Raw genomic sequence first — 13,016 nt, 5'->3', positions numbered from 1 at the left:
GCAAATCCCTCTTGTCCTCTAATTGAGCACTCTTTGGACTAATCAAATTTTACTCGATGTTCCAAGTGCAAAATATTTTATTTTTTAAAATATTGATAATGTTGACTTTAAATTTATAAAAATTTGAATTTATTAATTTCTTTTTCTCACTGAATTAAAATTCTTGGATTTATTTTTTAAAATCTCTATTCATTAAATTTTTTCCAATTTGTTTGTCAGAATCGTGTTTTCTCTTTTCAATTTATGTTCCACCGTTCCACCTCAACAACCGAGCGCTTTAAGCAAATCCATTTGGCATAAAAAATTATTATCCTATGAGCTACAATGAAATTGAATTATATTATTCCTTTCTTTCTCCAAGAGGTTTGTTCGCGCGCTGTGTCACGTGCACAGCGATTGCAGCCAATCAGCGGCAGGGTGGCTGCTTGCTGACCTTGGCCAATCATAAAGCGTTATACAGAGCGATCAAAAAAAGTAAACAAACAACCAGCAAGTCGCCTGCTGCATTTTGAGTTTTCATTCCGCGAGTTTTAAACTTTTTTCAATCCTGGGACGCATTTGACGTGAAATAATTGGTGTGCCATTTCAAGAGGAGTACTTGCTATTCACCAAGAATCCCTGCCATACCTGCGATGCCACGAGTTCAAGGAAAAAACGAGGTTCCAAAAGCTCCCGAGCCGAGCCACGACTTCATTTTTCCAAATTTAAGAAAAATGGCTAAGGTAATTTTGTTTTAACTTTATGGCTGTTATCAAAATTTATAACTCTAAATAATACTATTTTAAGAACAAAAATCTCTGAGGATAAGAAATGATGCTCAATTTTTTTTTTTTTATTTATCTCGTAATCCTTACTCGAGGTTCTACCGGACCCATTGATTTACCAGGTCCATTGATTTATTAGGTCCATGACCGGACCACTGTATTCGAAATAGCGAATACATTCAATTCATTTTTTCTAACGAGTTAAATAAATTTATCCATTACTTGTCTCAAAATCCTTTTGTATATAAAATTACTTTCTACAATTTTTCAATTTTCATGATTGGATCATGCAGTCACAAAATTTGTATGGAATTTGACATGATCGTTATTGATCACTACCCTTAAAAACAAATTTATTTGCTCAATATATTTAATATTTATGATATTTCAATATAATAATAAATTTTTATAGGTTCAAAAGAAATCTTGAAACGCTTTTCTACGACGGCAGAGAAGATCCGCTGGACTGATCAAGTATTTTTCTTGATGTAGGTGGACACCCTGAGTGGCCTGGAGGTCCTTCCAGCTTGCTGCAAAAATTCAGATTTATTTCAAATTACTTTTTTATTTTAAAATATTTATTTATTTTCATTCAAAAAGAAAAAAAAGGAATTCAGAAGGTCAAGTGTCCAAAGAAACCAGCCTGGACAAGTCTAACTAATTTTTATAATTACAAAAAATGTATCCATAACTCACTTGGTAGATTTCTTGATCCTAAATTCTCGTTGACAAAAAGCTTTCCGGATCTCCGATTGCCACAGACTATTAATTTAAATTAATTTTTTATACTTTATTTATGTACAATTTTAATTTTAAAAAATTTAGTCTAAACCTATTTAATATCTCTCAAATGTATTTTATAAATACATCATTAATAATTATACTTACATTTTTAACAGCCGTTTTAAACTAACATGTTCATTAATTATACATACAAATTATATACCTATAAAATATGATTTAATAAAATTTAGTTTATAAACTCAGGTTTAATTGCTGCCCGCATTTAAATTAATGTATAAGCAAAGATTTAGTATAATACTATATTGAAGATGGATTTAGAAGTAAGGTTAAAAAATAATTTTTTTAAATTAAAATTGTACATAAATAAAGTATAAAAATTAATTTAAATTAATAGTCTGTATAAATTTTTTATTTTCGAAAAAAAAAAATTTTTTTCAATTAAAATTGCACATAAATAAAGTGCAAAAAAAATTAATTTATTCTCTGGTTAACTGTAAATTATTTGTTGAGGAACTGAAGCAAAGATTTGATCTATGTGCCACACCAGCCTTTTCTGCTTTTTATAATGAGAGAATGGAAGAATTGGAAAACCTCCCCGGGGAATATTTCACATTAGATGCATTCAAAAATGATGAATGGAAAGAGGCACAATTTAAATTAAGGCATGTTTATACGAGATTTGCATGTCACGGTTTTCATCACCTGATTTGTAAAAATAAAAAATATCACTTAAAAATTGATGATAAATGTGTATGTGAATTATGTGACAATCCGTGTGACCGATACCACCTGAAGAACTGCCCAGCACGAGTGAAATCTCTTGTGAACTATGCGAAAATGAAGAAGTTATAACCACAATTTCTTTATACTAATTCTATTTCTTTAAAAATTTTTGTAAAAGTGTGCTTTAACATGTATGTATGATGACTACTCATTGAGTAATAAATAAATTTTCAATCAAAAAAAGGTTTATTGTTTAATCCATAATTAAACCTAGGACTAGTGCGCAGCCATTTGTAAAGAAGTTGTTAATTTTAAAAATCTTAAAATGTTTTCACGACTTGTTGCCATGGCAACAAGACCTGAAATAAAGGATCGCGCTATATAAAGTTATCAAATTGAGGATTATTGTTTAATCCATAATTAAACCTAGGACTAATGCTCAGCCATTTGTTAAGAAGTCGTAAATTTCAAAAATCTTAAATTATTTTCACGACTTGTTGCCATGGCAACAAGTCCTGAAATAAAGGTTCGCACTATATAAAGTTACCAAATTGAGGATTAATGTTTAATCCATTATTAACCCTAGGACTAGAGCGCAGCCATTTGTAAAGAAGTCGTTAATTTTAAAAATCTAAAAATGTTTTCACGACTTGTTGCCATGGCTTTATATAGCGCGAACCTTTATTTCAGGATTTGTTGCCATGGTAACAAGTCGTGAAAATTTTTTAAGATTTTTGAAATTAACGACTTCTTAACAATAGGCTGAGCACTAGGTTTAATTATGGATTAAACAATAATCCTCAATTTGATAACTTTATATAGCGCGAACCTTTATTTTAGGACTTGTTGCCATGGCAACAAGTTGTGAAAACAATTTAAAATTTTTTAAATTAATGACTTCTTTACAAATGGCTTAGCATCAGTCCTAGGTTTAATAATGGATTAAACAATAATCCTCAATTTGATTACTTTATATAGCGCGAACCTTTATTTCAGGACTTGTTGCCATGGCAACAAGTCGTGAAAACATTTTGAGATTTTTAAAATTAACAACTTCTTTACAAATGGCTGCGAACTAGTCCTAGGTTTAATTATGGATTAAACAATAATCCTCAATTTGGTAACTTTATATAGCGCGAACCTTTATTTCAGGATTTGTTGCCATGGCAACAAGTCGTGAAAACATTCAAATATTTTTAAAATTAACGCGCACTAGATCTAGTAGGTTTAACAATGATTTTATCAATTATCCTATGTTTTATTACTTTAAATAGTGCGAACCTTTATTTCAGGTCTTGTTGCCATGGCAACAAGTCCTGAAATAAAGGTTCGCGCAATATAAAGTTACCAAATTGAGGATTATTGTTTAATCCATTATTAAACCTAGGACAAGAGCGCAGCCATTTGTAAAGAAGTCGTTAATTTTAAAAATCTTAAAATGTTTTCACGACTTGTTGCCATGGCAACAAGTCCTGAAATAAAGGTTCTCGCTATATAAAGTAATCAAATTGAGGATTATTGTTTAATCCATAATTAAACATCGGACTAATGCTAAGCCATTTGTTAAGAAGTCGTTATTTTCAAAAATCTTAAATTATTTTCACGACGTGTTGCCATGGCAACAAGTCCTGAAATAAAGGTTCGCGCTATATAAAGTTACCAAATTGAGGATTATTGTTTAATCCATAATTAAACCTAGGACTAATGCTAAGCCATTTGTTAAGAAGTCGTTATTTTCAAAAATCTTAAATTATTTTCACGACGTGTTGCCATGGCAACAAGTCCTGAAATAAAGGTTCGCGCTATATAAAGTTACCAAATTGAGAATTATTGTTTAATCCATAATTAAACCTAGGACTAGAGCGCAGCCATTTGTAAAGAAGTCGTTAATTTTAAAAATCTAAAAATGTTTTCACGACTTGTTGCCATGGCAACAAGACCTGAAATAAAGGTTCGCGCTTTATAAAGTTATCAAATTGAGGATCATTGTTTAATCCATAATTAAACCTAGGAATAATGCGCAGCCATTTGTTTAGAAGTCATTAATTTAAAAAACTTAATGTTTTCACGTCTTGTTGTCATGGCAACAAACCTGAAATAAAGGTTCGCACTATTTAAAGTAATAAAATATATAGGATAATTGTATAATCCATCATTAAACCCAGGTCTAGTGCGAAACCATTTGTAAAGAAGTCGTTAAATTTAAAAATCATAAAATATTTTCACGACTTGTTGCCATGGCAATAAGTCCTGAAATAGAGGTTCGCGCTATATAAAGTGATCAAATTGCGGATTTTTGTTTAATTCAAAATTAAACCTAAGACTAGTGTGCAGCCATTTGTAAAGAAGTCATTAATTTTAAAAATCTATGAATATTTTCACAACTTGTTGCCATGGCAAAAAGACCTGAAACAAAGGTTCACGTTATATAAAGATATCAAATAGTGGATTATTGTTTAATCCATTATTAAACCTAGGACTAGAGCGCAGCCATTTGTAAAGAAGTCGTTAATTTTAAAAATCTTAAAATGTTTTCACGACTTGTTGCCATGGCAACAAGTCCTGAAATAAAGGTTCGCGCTATATAAAGTTATCAAATTGAGGATTATTGTTTAATCCATAATTAAACCTAGGACTTATGCTAAGCCATTTGTTAAGAAGTCGTTATTTTCAAAAATCTTAAATTATTTTCACGACTTGATGCCATGGCAACAAGTCCTGAAATAAAGGTTGGCGCTATATTAAGTGATCAAATTGCGGATTTTTGTTTAATTCAAAATTAAACCTAAGACTAGTGCGCAGCCATTTGTAAATAAGTCGTTAATTTTAAAAATCTTTGAATATTTTCACGACTTGTTGCCATGGCAACAAGACGTGAAATAAAGGTTCACACTATTTAAAGTAATGGAATTGAGGATAATTGTTTAATCCATAATTAAACCAAGGATTAGTTGGAATGCTTTTTGTCACTCGAGAGTTTGGAAAATGTAATTTTAACAGGAGATTTCAATTGTCGAAGTGACAATGGCTCAAGCAGCAAAGGGGAAGACCTCCGCGAAGTCACTGACTGGAACGAATTAATTTTGGCGAACAAACTACCGGCTCAATTTACTTACATTTCGGGCACGGGGGGCAGCACAATCGACTTAATTTTTGCTGGGAAATCCATTAACTTAAAAAATTTCAAAATCATCCCCACGACTGTTCGTAAACACCAGCAAATATCAGTGACTTGCGAAATTAAAAACTTAAGTGAACCCGATATAACAAGAGAAAGGCCGGTCAAAATAGACGAAAATTTACTGTCTGAATTATTTGAAAACCGCTACAAATTACTTTTAAATAAAGCCCTAGAGGATAAAAAATATCAATCAATTTTACGAGCTCATTCGGTGCCTAATTAAAGAGTCAAGTAGAGCAAAGCGCCACTTTAAAAGAAAGGGGAAGCAATGGTTTGACAATGAATGTAAAATATCAAGAGCCGAATATCTGGGTTTTCGGAGGGAGGTGCTGAGAAATTTGTCCGAAGTAGAATAACGGCTGGGTCTTTATGTGGCTAGCTTGCTTAGGAGGGATTACTTGGCTCTCATTAAACGAAAAAAGGCACAATTCTATAAAAGGCATGAGGAGAAAATTTTGAAGGAGGCAGAGAAAGCCTGTTACAAAATCCAAAATCTCACAAAGGATAAAATCACAAATGAAAACCAAATTCCACTCCCAAACTGGGTCGAATTTTATGAAGGCATTTTCAATAAAAACGACCCAAATAAAAATCAGACAAAATTTTGTGAGATTATTAGTAAAGCGGCCAGAAGTGAGGAAATTTTTACCCCTTTTCTTGAAGAGGAAATATCCCTCGCTATCAAAAAAATAAAATCCAACAAAAGTCCTGGGCCAGATAAAATCACAAATGAAAATATTAAATCAATGGCACCTGTCCTACTCCCATATTTAAAATCATTTTTTAACTTGTGCTTAGAAAAAATGGAGATTCCGGAAGGATGGACAGTCTCAGGCATGAAACTCCTCTATAAACAAAAAAGAGAGAGAGAGAGGATATGAATTCCTACAGGGGGATTGCAGTGAGCAACTCTCTCCTTAATTTGTTGGAACGAGCACTTTACGCCAGGATTTACTCGGAGACCGCGCATATTATACCTGATAATCAATAATGGGTTCCGTCCTGGTCGGTCAACAATAAAAGCAATTGATAAATTAATTGGTGAAATTGAATCAGCACAAAAGGAGGGCTCCCCTATCTATGTGTGTTTTTCCTTGACATTAAAAAGGCGTTTGACACTTGCAGTAGAGAAAAGGTGTTCGAAAATCTGGTGGCCAACTCAAACTTGTCCAAGAAAGAGCTCCTCCTCACTGCTGAACTTCTCAAAATAAATTATTATGTCATCGATGACGGAGCGGGCAAGTCTGAGAAAATCTCACAAACCGAGGGCCTTAAACAGGGCTCTGTATTATCACCCCTTTTCTTTAACATCTCCAACCACGACATAAACGAGGCCATTAAACATCTGAGGGACTTGATGCTCATTTCATATGCGGATGACACTGCCTTGGCCAGTCGTGATTTAAATATCATCAAACAGGCAATTATAGCGGTGATTGCTTATTTTAAAGAAAGAAACCTCGTCTTGAATCTTGAAAAATGTAAAATCATGAAATTCACAAAAACCGGAAAGGGCCGTCCGAAGAAAACAGACGAGCTCCAAATTGACGGAAAGAAAATAGAATTTGTAAATAATTCTAATTATTTGGGTGTAACTTTTCAACCATCAGGGTTAACTTTTAGCAAACATATTGAAAGGAGAAAGAAAATTGCAATGTTCGCCACCTACGACATCCCTCAACTGAATAAGTTGTCAATAGAAACGGGGCTAAAATTATTTAACTTAAAAATTGCACCAATCTTGTCACATGGAATTGAGTCAATTTGGGAATTTCTGAGCAAAGATGACTTCCACCTACTGGAAAAAGGAAAGGCCTGTTTCATTCGGAAACTCCTCTCGGTGGACAAAAGTACTCGCTCCAGATTCACCTAAATTTATCAATCGTTTCCTTTTAGAAGGTCAGCTATTAGAGGTTATTTGAACTATTTGGTTTGTATTTTGGTCAATGCTCTGAAATTGCCCCTATTTTAATTAATAAAGGGATAGTAATATATAAATAATTATATGAATTTATAAAACTATTAAAATTAAAAATTCATATATTGTTAGCCCACAGTATTAAACAGATTAGTAAAGGTAAAGATGAAAAAGCTTGAAAAATAAAAAATTTATACAGACTATTAATTTAAATTAATTTTTTATACTTTATTTATGTACAATTTTAATTTTAAAAAATTTAGTCTAAACCTATTTAATATCTCTCAAATGTATTTTATAAATACATCATTAATAATTATACTTACATTTTTAACAGCCGTTTTAAACTAACATGTTCATTAATTATACATACAAATTATATACCTATAAAATATGATTTAATAAATTTAGTTTATAAACTCAGGTTTAATTGCTGCCCGCATTTAAATTAATGTATAAGCAAAGATTTAGTATAATACTATATTGAAGATGGATTTAGAAGTAAGGTTAAAAAATAATTTTTTTAAATTAAAATTGTACATAAATAAAGTATAAAAATTAATTTAAATTAATAGTCTGTATAAATTTTTTATTTTCGAAAAAAAAAAATTTTTTTCAATTAAAATTGCACATAAATAAAGTGCAAAAAAAATTAATTTATTCTCTGGTTAACTGTAAATTATTTGTTGAGGAACTGAAGCAAAGATTTGATCTATGTGCCACACCAGCCTTTTCTGCTTTTTATAATGAGAGAATGGAAGAATTGGAAAACCTCCCCGGGGAATATTTCACATTAGATGCATTCAAAAATGATGAATGGAAAGAGGCACAATTTAAATTAAGGCATGTTTATACGAGATTTGCATGTCACGGTTTTCATCACCTGATTTGTAAAAATAAAAAATATCACTTAAAAATTGATGATAAATGTGTATGTGAATTATGTGACAATCCGTGTGACCGATACCACCTGAAGAACTGCCCAGCACGAGTGAAATCTCTTGTGAACTATGCGAAAATGAAGAAGTTATAACCACAATTTCTTTATACTAATTCTATTTCTTTAAAAATTTTTGTAAAAGTGTGCTTTAACATGTATGTATGATGACTACTCATTGAGTAATAAATAAATTTTCAATCAAAAAAAGGTTTATTGTTTAATCCATAATTAAACCTAGGACTAGTGCGCAGCCATTTGTAAAGAAGTTGTTAATTTTAAAAATCTTAAAATGTTTTCACGACTTGTTGCCATGGCAACAAGACCTGAAATAAAGGATCGCGCTATATAAAGTTATCAAATTGAGGATTATTGTTTAATCCATAATTAAACCTAGGACTAATGCTCAGCCATTTGTTAAGAAGTCGTAAATTTCAAAAATCTTAAATTATTTTCACGACTTGTTGCCATGGCAACAAGTCCTGAAATAAAGGTTCGCACTATATAAAGTTACCAAATTGAGGATTAATGTTTAATCCATTATTAACCCTAGGACTAGAGCGCAGCCATTTGTAAAGAAGTCGTTAATTTTAAAAATCTAAAAATGTTTTCACGACTTGTTGCCATGGCAACAAGACCTGAAATAAAGGTTCGCGCTTTATAAAAAAATCAAATTGAGGATCATTGTTTAATCCATAATTAAAACTAGGACTAGTGCGCAGCCATTTGAAAAGTAGTCGTGAAAACATTTTAAGATTTTTAAAATTAACAACTTCTTTACAAATGGCTGCGAACTAGTCCTAGGTTTAATTATGGATTAAACAATAATCCTCAATTTGGTATCTTTATATAGCGCGAACCTTTATTTCAGGATTTGTTGCCATGGCAACAAGTCGTGAAAACATTCAAATATTTTTAAAATTAACGCGCACTAGATCTAGTAGGTTTAACAATGATTTTATCAATTATCCTATGTTTTATTACTTTAAATAGTGCGAACCTTTATTTCAGGTCTTGTTGCCATGGCAACAAGTCCTGAAATAAAGGTTCGCGCTATATAAAGTTACCAAATTGAGGATTATTGTTTAATCCATAATTAAACCTAGGACTAGAGTGCAGCCATTTGTAAAGAAGTCGTTAATTTTAATAATCTAAAAATGTTTTCACGACTTGTTGCCATGGCAACAAGTCCTGAAATAAAGGTTCGCGCGATGTAAAGTGATCAAATTGCGGATTTTTGTTTAATTCAAAATTAAACCTAAGACTAGTGCGCAGTCATTTGTAAAGAAGTTGTTAATTTTAAAAATCTTTGAATATTTTCACGACTTGTTGCCATGGCAACAAGACCTGAAAAAAAGGATAACGTTATATAAAGTTATCAAATAGTGGATTATTGTTTAATCCATAATTAAACCTAGGACTTGTGCGCAGTCATTTGTAAAGAAGTCGTTAATTTTAAAAATCTTAAAATATTTTCACGACTTGTTGCCATGGCAACAAGACCTGAAATAAAGGTTCGCGCAATATAAAGTTACCAAATTGAGGATTATTGTTTAATCCATTATTAAACCTAGGACAAGAGCGCAGCCATTTGTAAAGAAGTCGTTAATTTTAAAAATCTTAAAATGTTTTCACGACTTGTTGCCATGGCAACAAGTCCTGAAATAAAGGTTCTCGCTATATAAAGTAATCAAATTGAGGATTATTGTTTAATCCATAATTAAACCTCGGACTAATGCTAAGCCATTTGTTAAGAAGTCGTTATTTTCAAAAATCTTAAATTATTTTCACGACGTGTTGCCATGGCAACAAGTCCTGAAATAAAGGTTCGCGCTATATAAAGTTACCAAATTGAGGATTATTGTTTAATCCATAATTAAACCTAGGACTAGAGCGCAGCCATTTGTAAAGAAGTCGTTAATTTTAAAAATCTAAAAATGTTTTCACGACTTGTTGCCATGGCAACAAGACCTGAAATAAAGGTTCGCGCTTTATAAAGTTATCAAATTGAGGATCATTGTTTAATCCATAATTAAACCTAGGAATAATGCGCAGCCATTTGTATAGAAGTCATTAATTTAAAAAACTTAATGTTTTCACGTCTTGTTGTCATAGCAACAAACCTGAAATAAAGGTTCGCACTATTTAAAGTAATAAAATATATAGGATAATTGTATAATCCATCATTAAACCCAGGTCTAGTGCGAAGCCATTTGTAAAGAAGTCGTTAAATTTAAAAATCATAAAATATTTTCACGACTTGTTGCCATGGCAATAAGTCCTGAAATAGAGGTTCGCGCTATATAAAGTGATCAAATTGCGGATTTTTGTTTAATTCAAAATTAAACCTAAGACTAGTGTGCAGCCATTTGTAAAGAAGTCATTAATTTTAAAAATCTATGAATATTTTCACAACTTGTTGCCATGGCAAAAAGACCTGAAACAAAGGTTAACGTTATATAAAGATATCAAATAGTGGATTACTGTTTAATCCATAATTAAACCTAGGACTTGTGCGCAGTCATTTGTAAAGAAGTCGTTATTTTTAAAAATCTTAAAATGTTTTCACGACTTGTTGCCATGGCAACAAGACCTGAAATAAAGGTTCGCGCAATATAAAGTTACCAAATTGAGGATTATTGTTTAATCCATTATTAAACCTAGGACTAGAGCGCAGCCATTTGTAAAGAAGTCGTTAATTTTAAAAATCTTAAATTATTTTCACGACTTGTTGCCATGGCAACAAGTCCTGAAATAAAGGTTCGCACTATATAAAGTTACCAAATTGAGGATTATTGTTTAATCCATTATTAACCCTAGGACTAGAGCGCAGCCATTTGTAAAGAAGTCGTTAATTTTAAAAATCTAAAAATGTTTTCACGACTTGTTGCCATGGCAACAAGACCTGAAATAAAGGTTCGCGCTTTATAAAAAAATCAAATTGAGGATCATTGTTTAATCCATAATTAAAACTAGGACTAGTGCGCAGCCATTTGAAAAGTAGTCGTGAAAACATTTTAAGATTTTTAAAATTAACGACTTCTTTACAAATGACTGCGCACAAGTCCTAGGTTTAATTATGGATTAAACAATAATCCACTATTTGATAACTTTATAACGTTAACCTTTTTTTCAGGTCTTTTAGCCATGGCAACATGTCGTGAAAATATTCAAAGATTTTTAAAATTAATGACTTCTTTACAAATGGCTTCGCACTAGACCTAGGTTGGATTATACAATTATCCTATATTTTATTACTTTAAATAGTGCGAACCTTTATTTCAGGTTTGTTGCCATGACAACAAGACGTGAAAACATTTCAAGATTGTTTAAATTAACGTCTTCTTTACAATTGGCTGCGCACTAAGTCTAGGTTAAATAATGACTTAATCAATTATCCTATGTTTTATTACTTTAAATAGTGCGAACCTTTATTTCAGGTCTTGTTGCCTTGGCAACAAGTCGTGAAACCATTTTAAGATTTTTAAAATTAACGACTTCTTTTCAAATGGCTGCGCACTAGTCCTATGTTTAATAATGGATTAAACAATAATCCTCAATTTGGTAACTTTTATATAGCGCGCGAACCTTTATTTCAGGATTAGTTGCCATGGCAACAAGTCGTGAAAATTTTTTAAGATTTTTGAAATTATCGACTTTTTAACAACTGGCTGAGCATTAGTCCTAGGTTTAATTATGGATTAATCAATAATCCTCAATTTTATAACTTTATATGGCACGAAACTTTATTTCAGGACATCTTGCCATGGCAACAAAATGTGAAAACAATTTTAGATTTTTAAAATTAACGACTTCTTTACAAATGGCTGCGCACTAGTCCTAGGTTTAATTATTGATTAAACAATAATCCTCAATTTGATAACTTTATATAGCACGAACCTTTATTTCAGCACATGTTGCCATGGCAACAAGATGTGAAAACAATTTTAGATTTTTAAAATTAACGACTTCTTTACAAATGGCTGCGCACTATAGTCCTAGGTTAAATAATGGATTAAACAATTATCCTCAATTTTATTACTTAAAATAGCGCGAACCTTTATTCAGGACTTTGATGCCATGGCAACAAGTCGTGAACATTTTGCAAGATATCCCAAGTTAACATCTTCTTTGCAAACGGCAGCAAACTAATCCTTGGTTAAATAATGGATTAAACAATTATCCTCAATTCTTTTACTTTATATAGCGCGAACCTTTATTTCAGGACTTGTTGCCATGGCAACAAGTCGTTAAAACATTTTAAGATTTGTAAAATTAATGATATCCTTTCAAATGGCTGCGCACTAGTCCTAGGTTAAATAATGGATTAAACAATTATCCTCAATTTTATTACTTAAAATAGCGCGAATATTTATTTCCGGACTTGTTGCCATGGCAACAAGTCGTGAAAATATTTTAATATTTCTTTATTTAACGACTTCTTTACAAATGGCTGCGCTCTAGTCTTAGGTTTAATTATGGATTAAACAATATAATCCTCAATTTGATAAATTTATTTAGCGCGAACCTTTATTTCAGGCCTTTGTTGCCATGGCAACAAGTCGTGAAAATATTTTAAGATTTTTGAAATTAACGACTCCTTTTCAAATGGCTGCGCACTAGATCTAGGTTTAATGATGCGGATTAAACAATTATCCTTAATTTGATAACATTATATAGTGCGATCCTTTATTTCAGGACTTGTTGCCATGAATCTTAAAATATTTTCACGACTTTTTGCCACGGCTA

This window comes from Neocloeon triangulifer, unplaced genomic scaffold (genome assembly GCF_031216515.1).
Source record: "Neocloeon triangulifer isolate White Clay Creek 2 clone unplaced genomic scaffold, ASM3121651v1 ptg000014l, whole genome shotgun sequence".
NCBI lineage: Eukaryota > Metazoa > Arthropoda > Insecta > Ephemeroptera > Baetidae > Neocloeon > Neocloeon triangulifer.
This window is presented reverse-complemented; position numbering follows the sequence as displayed.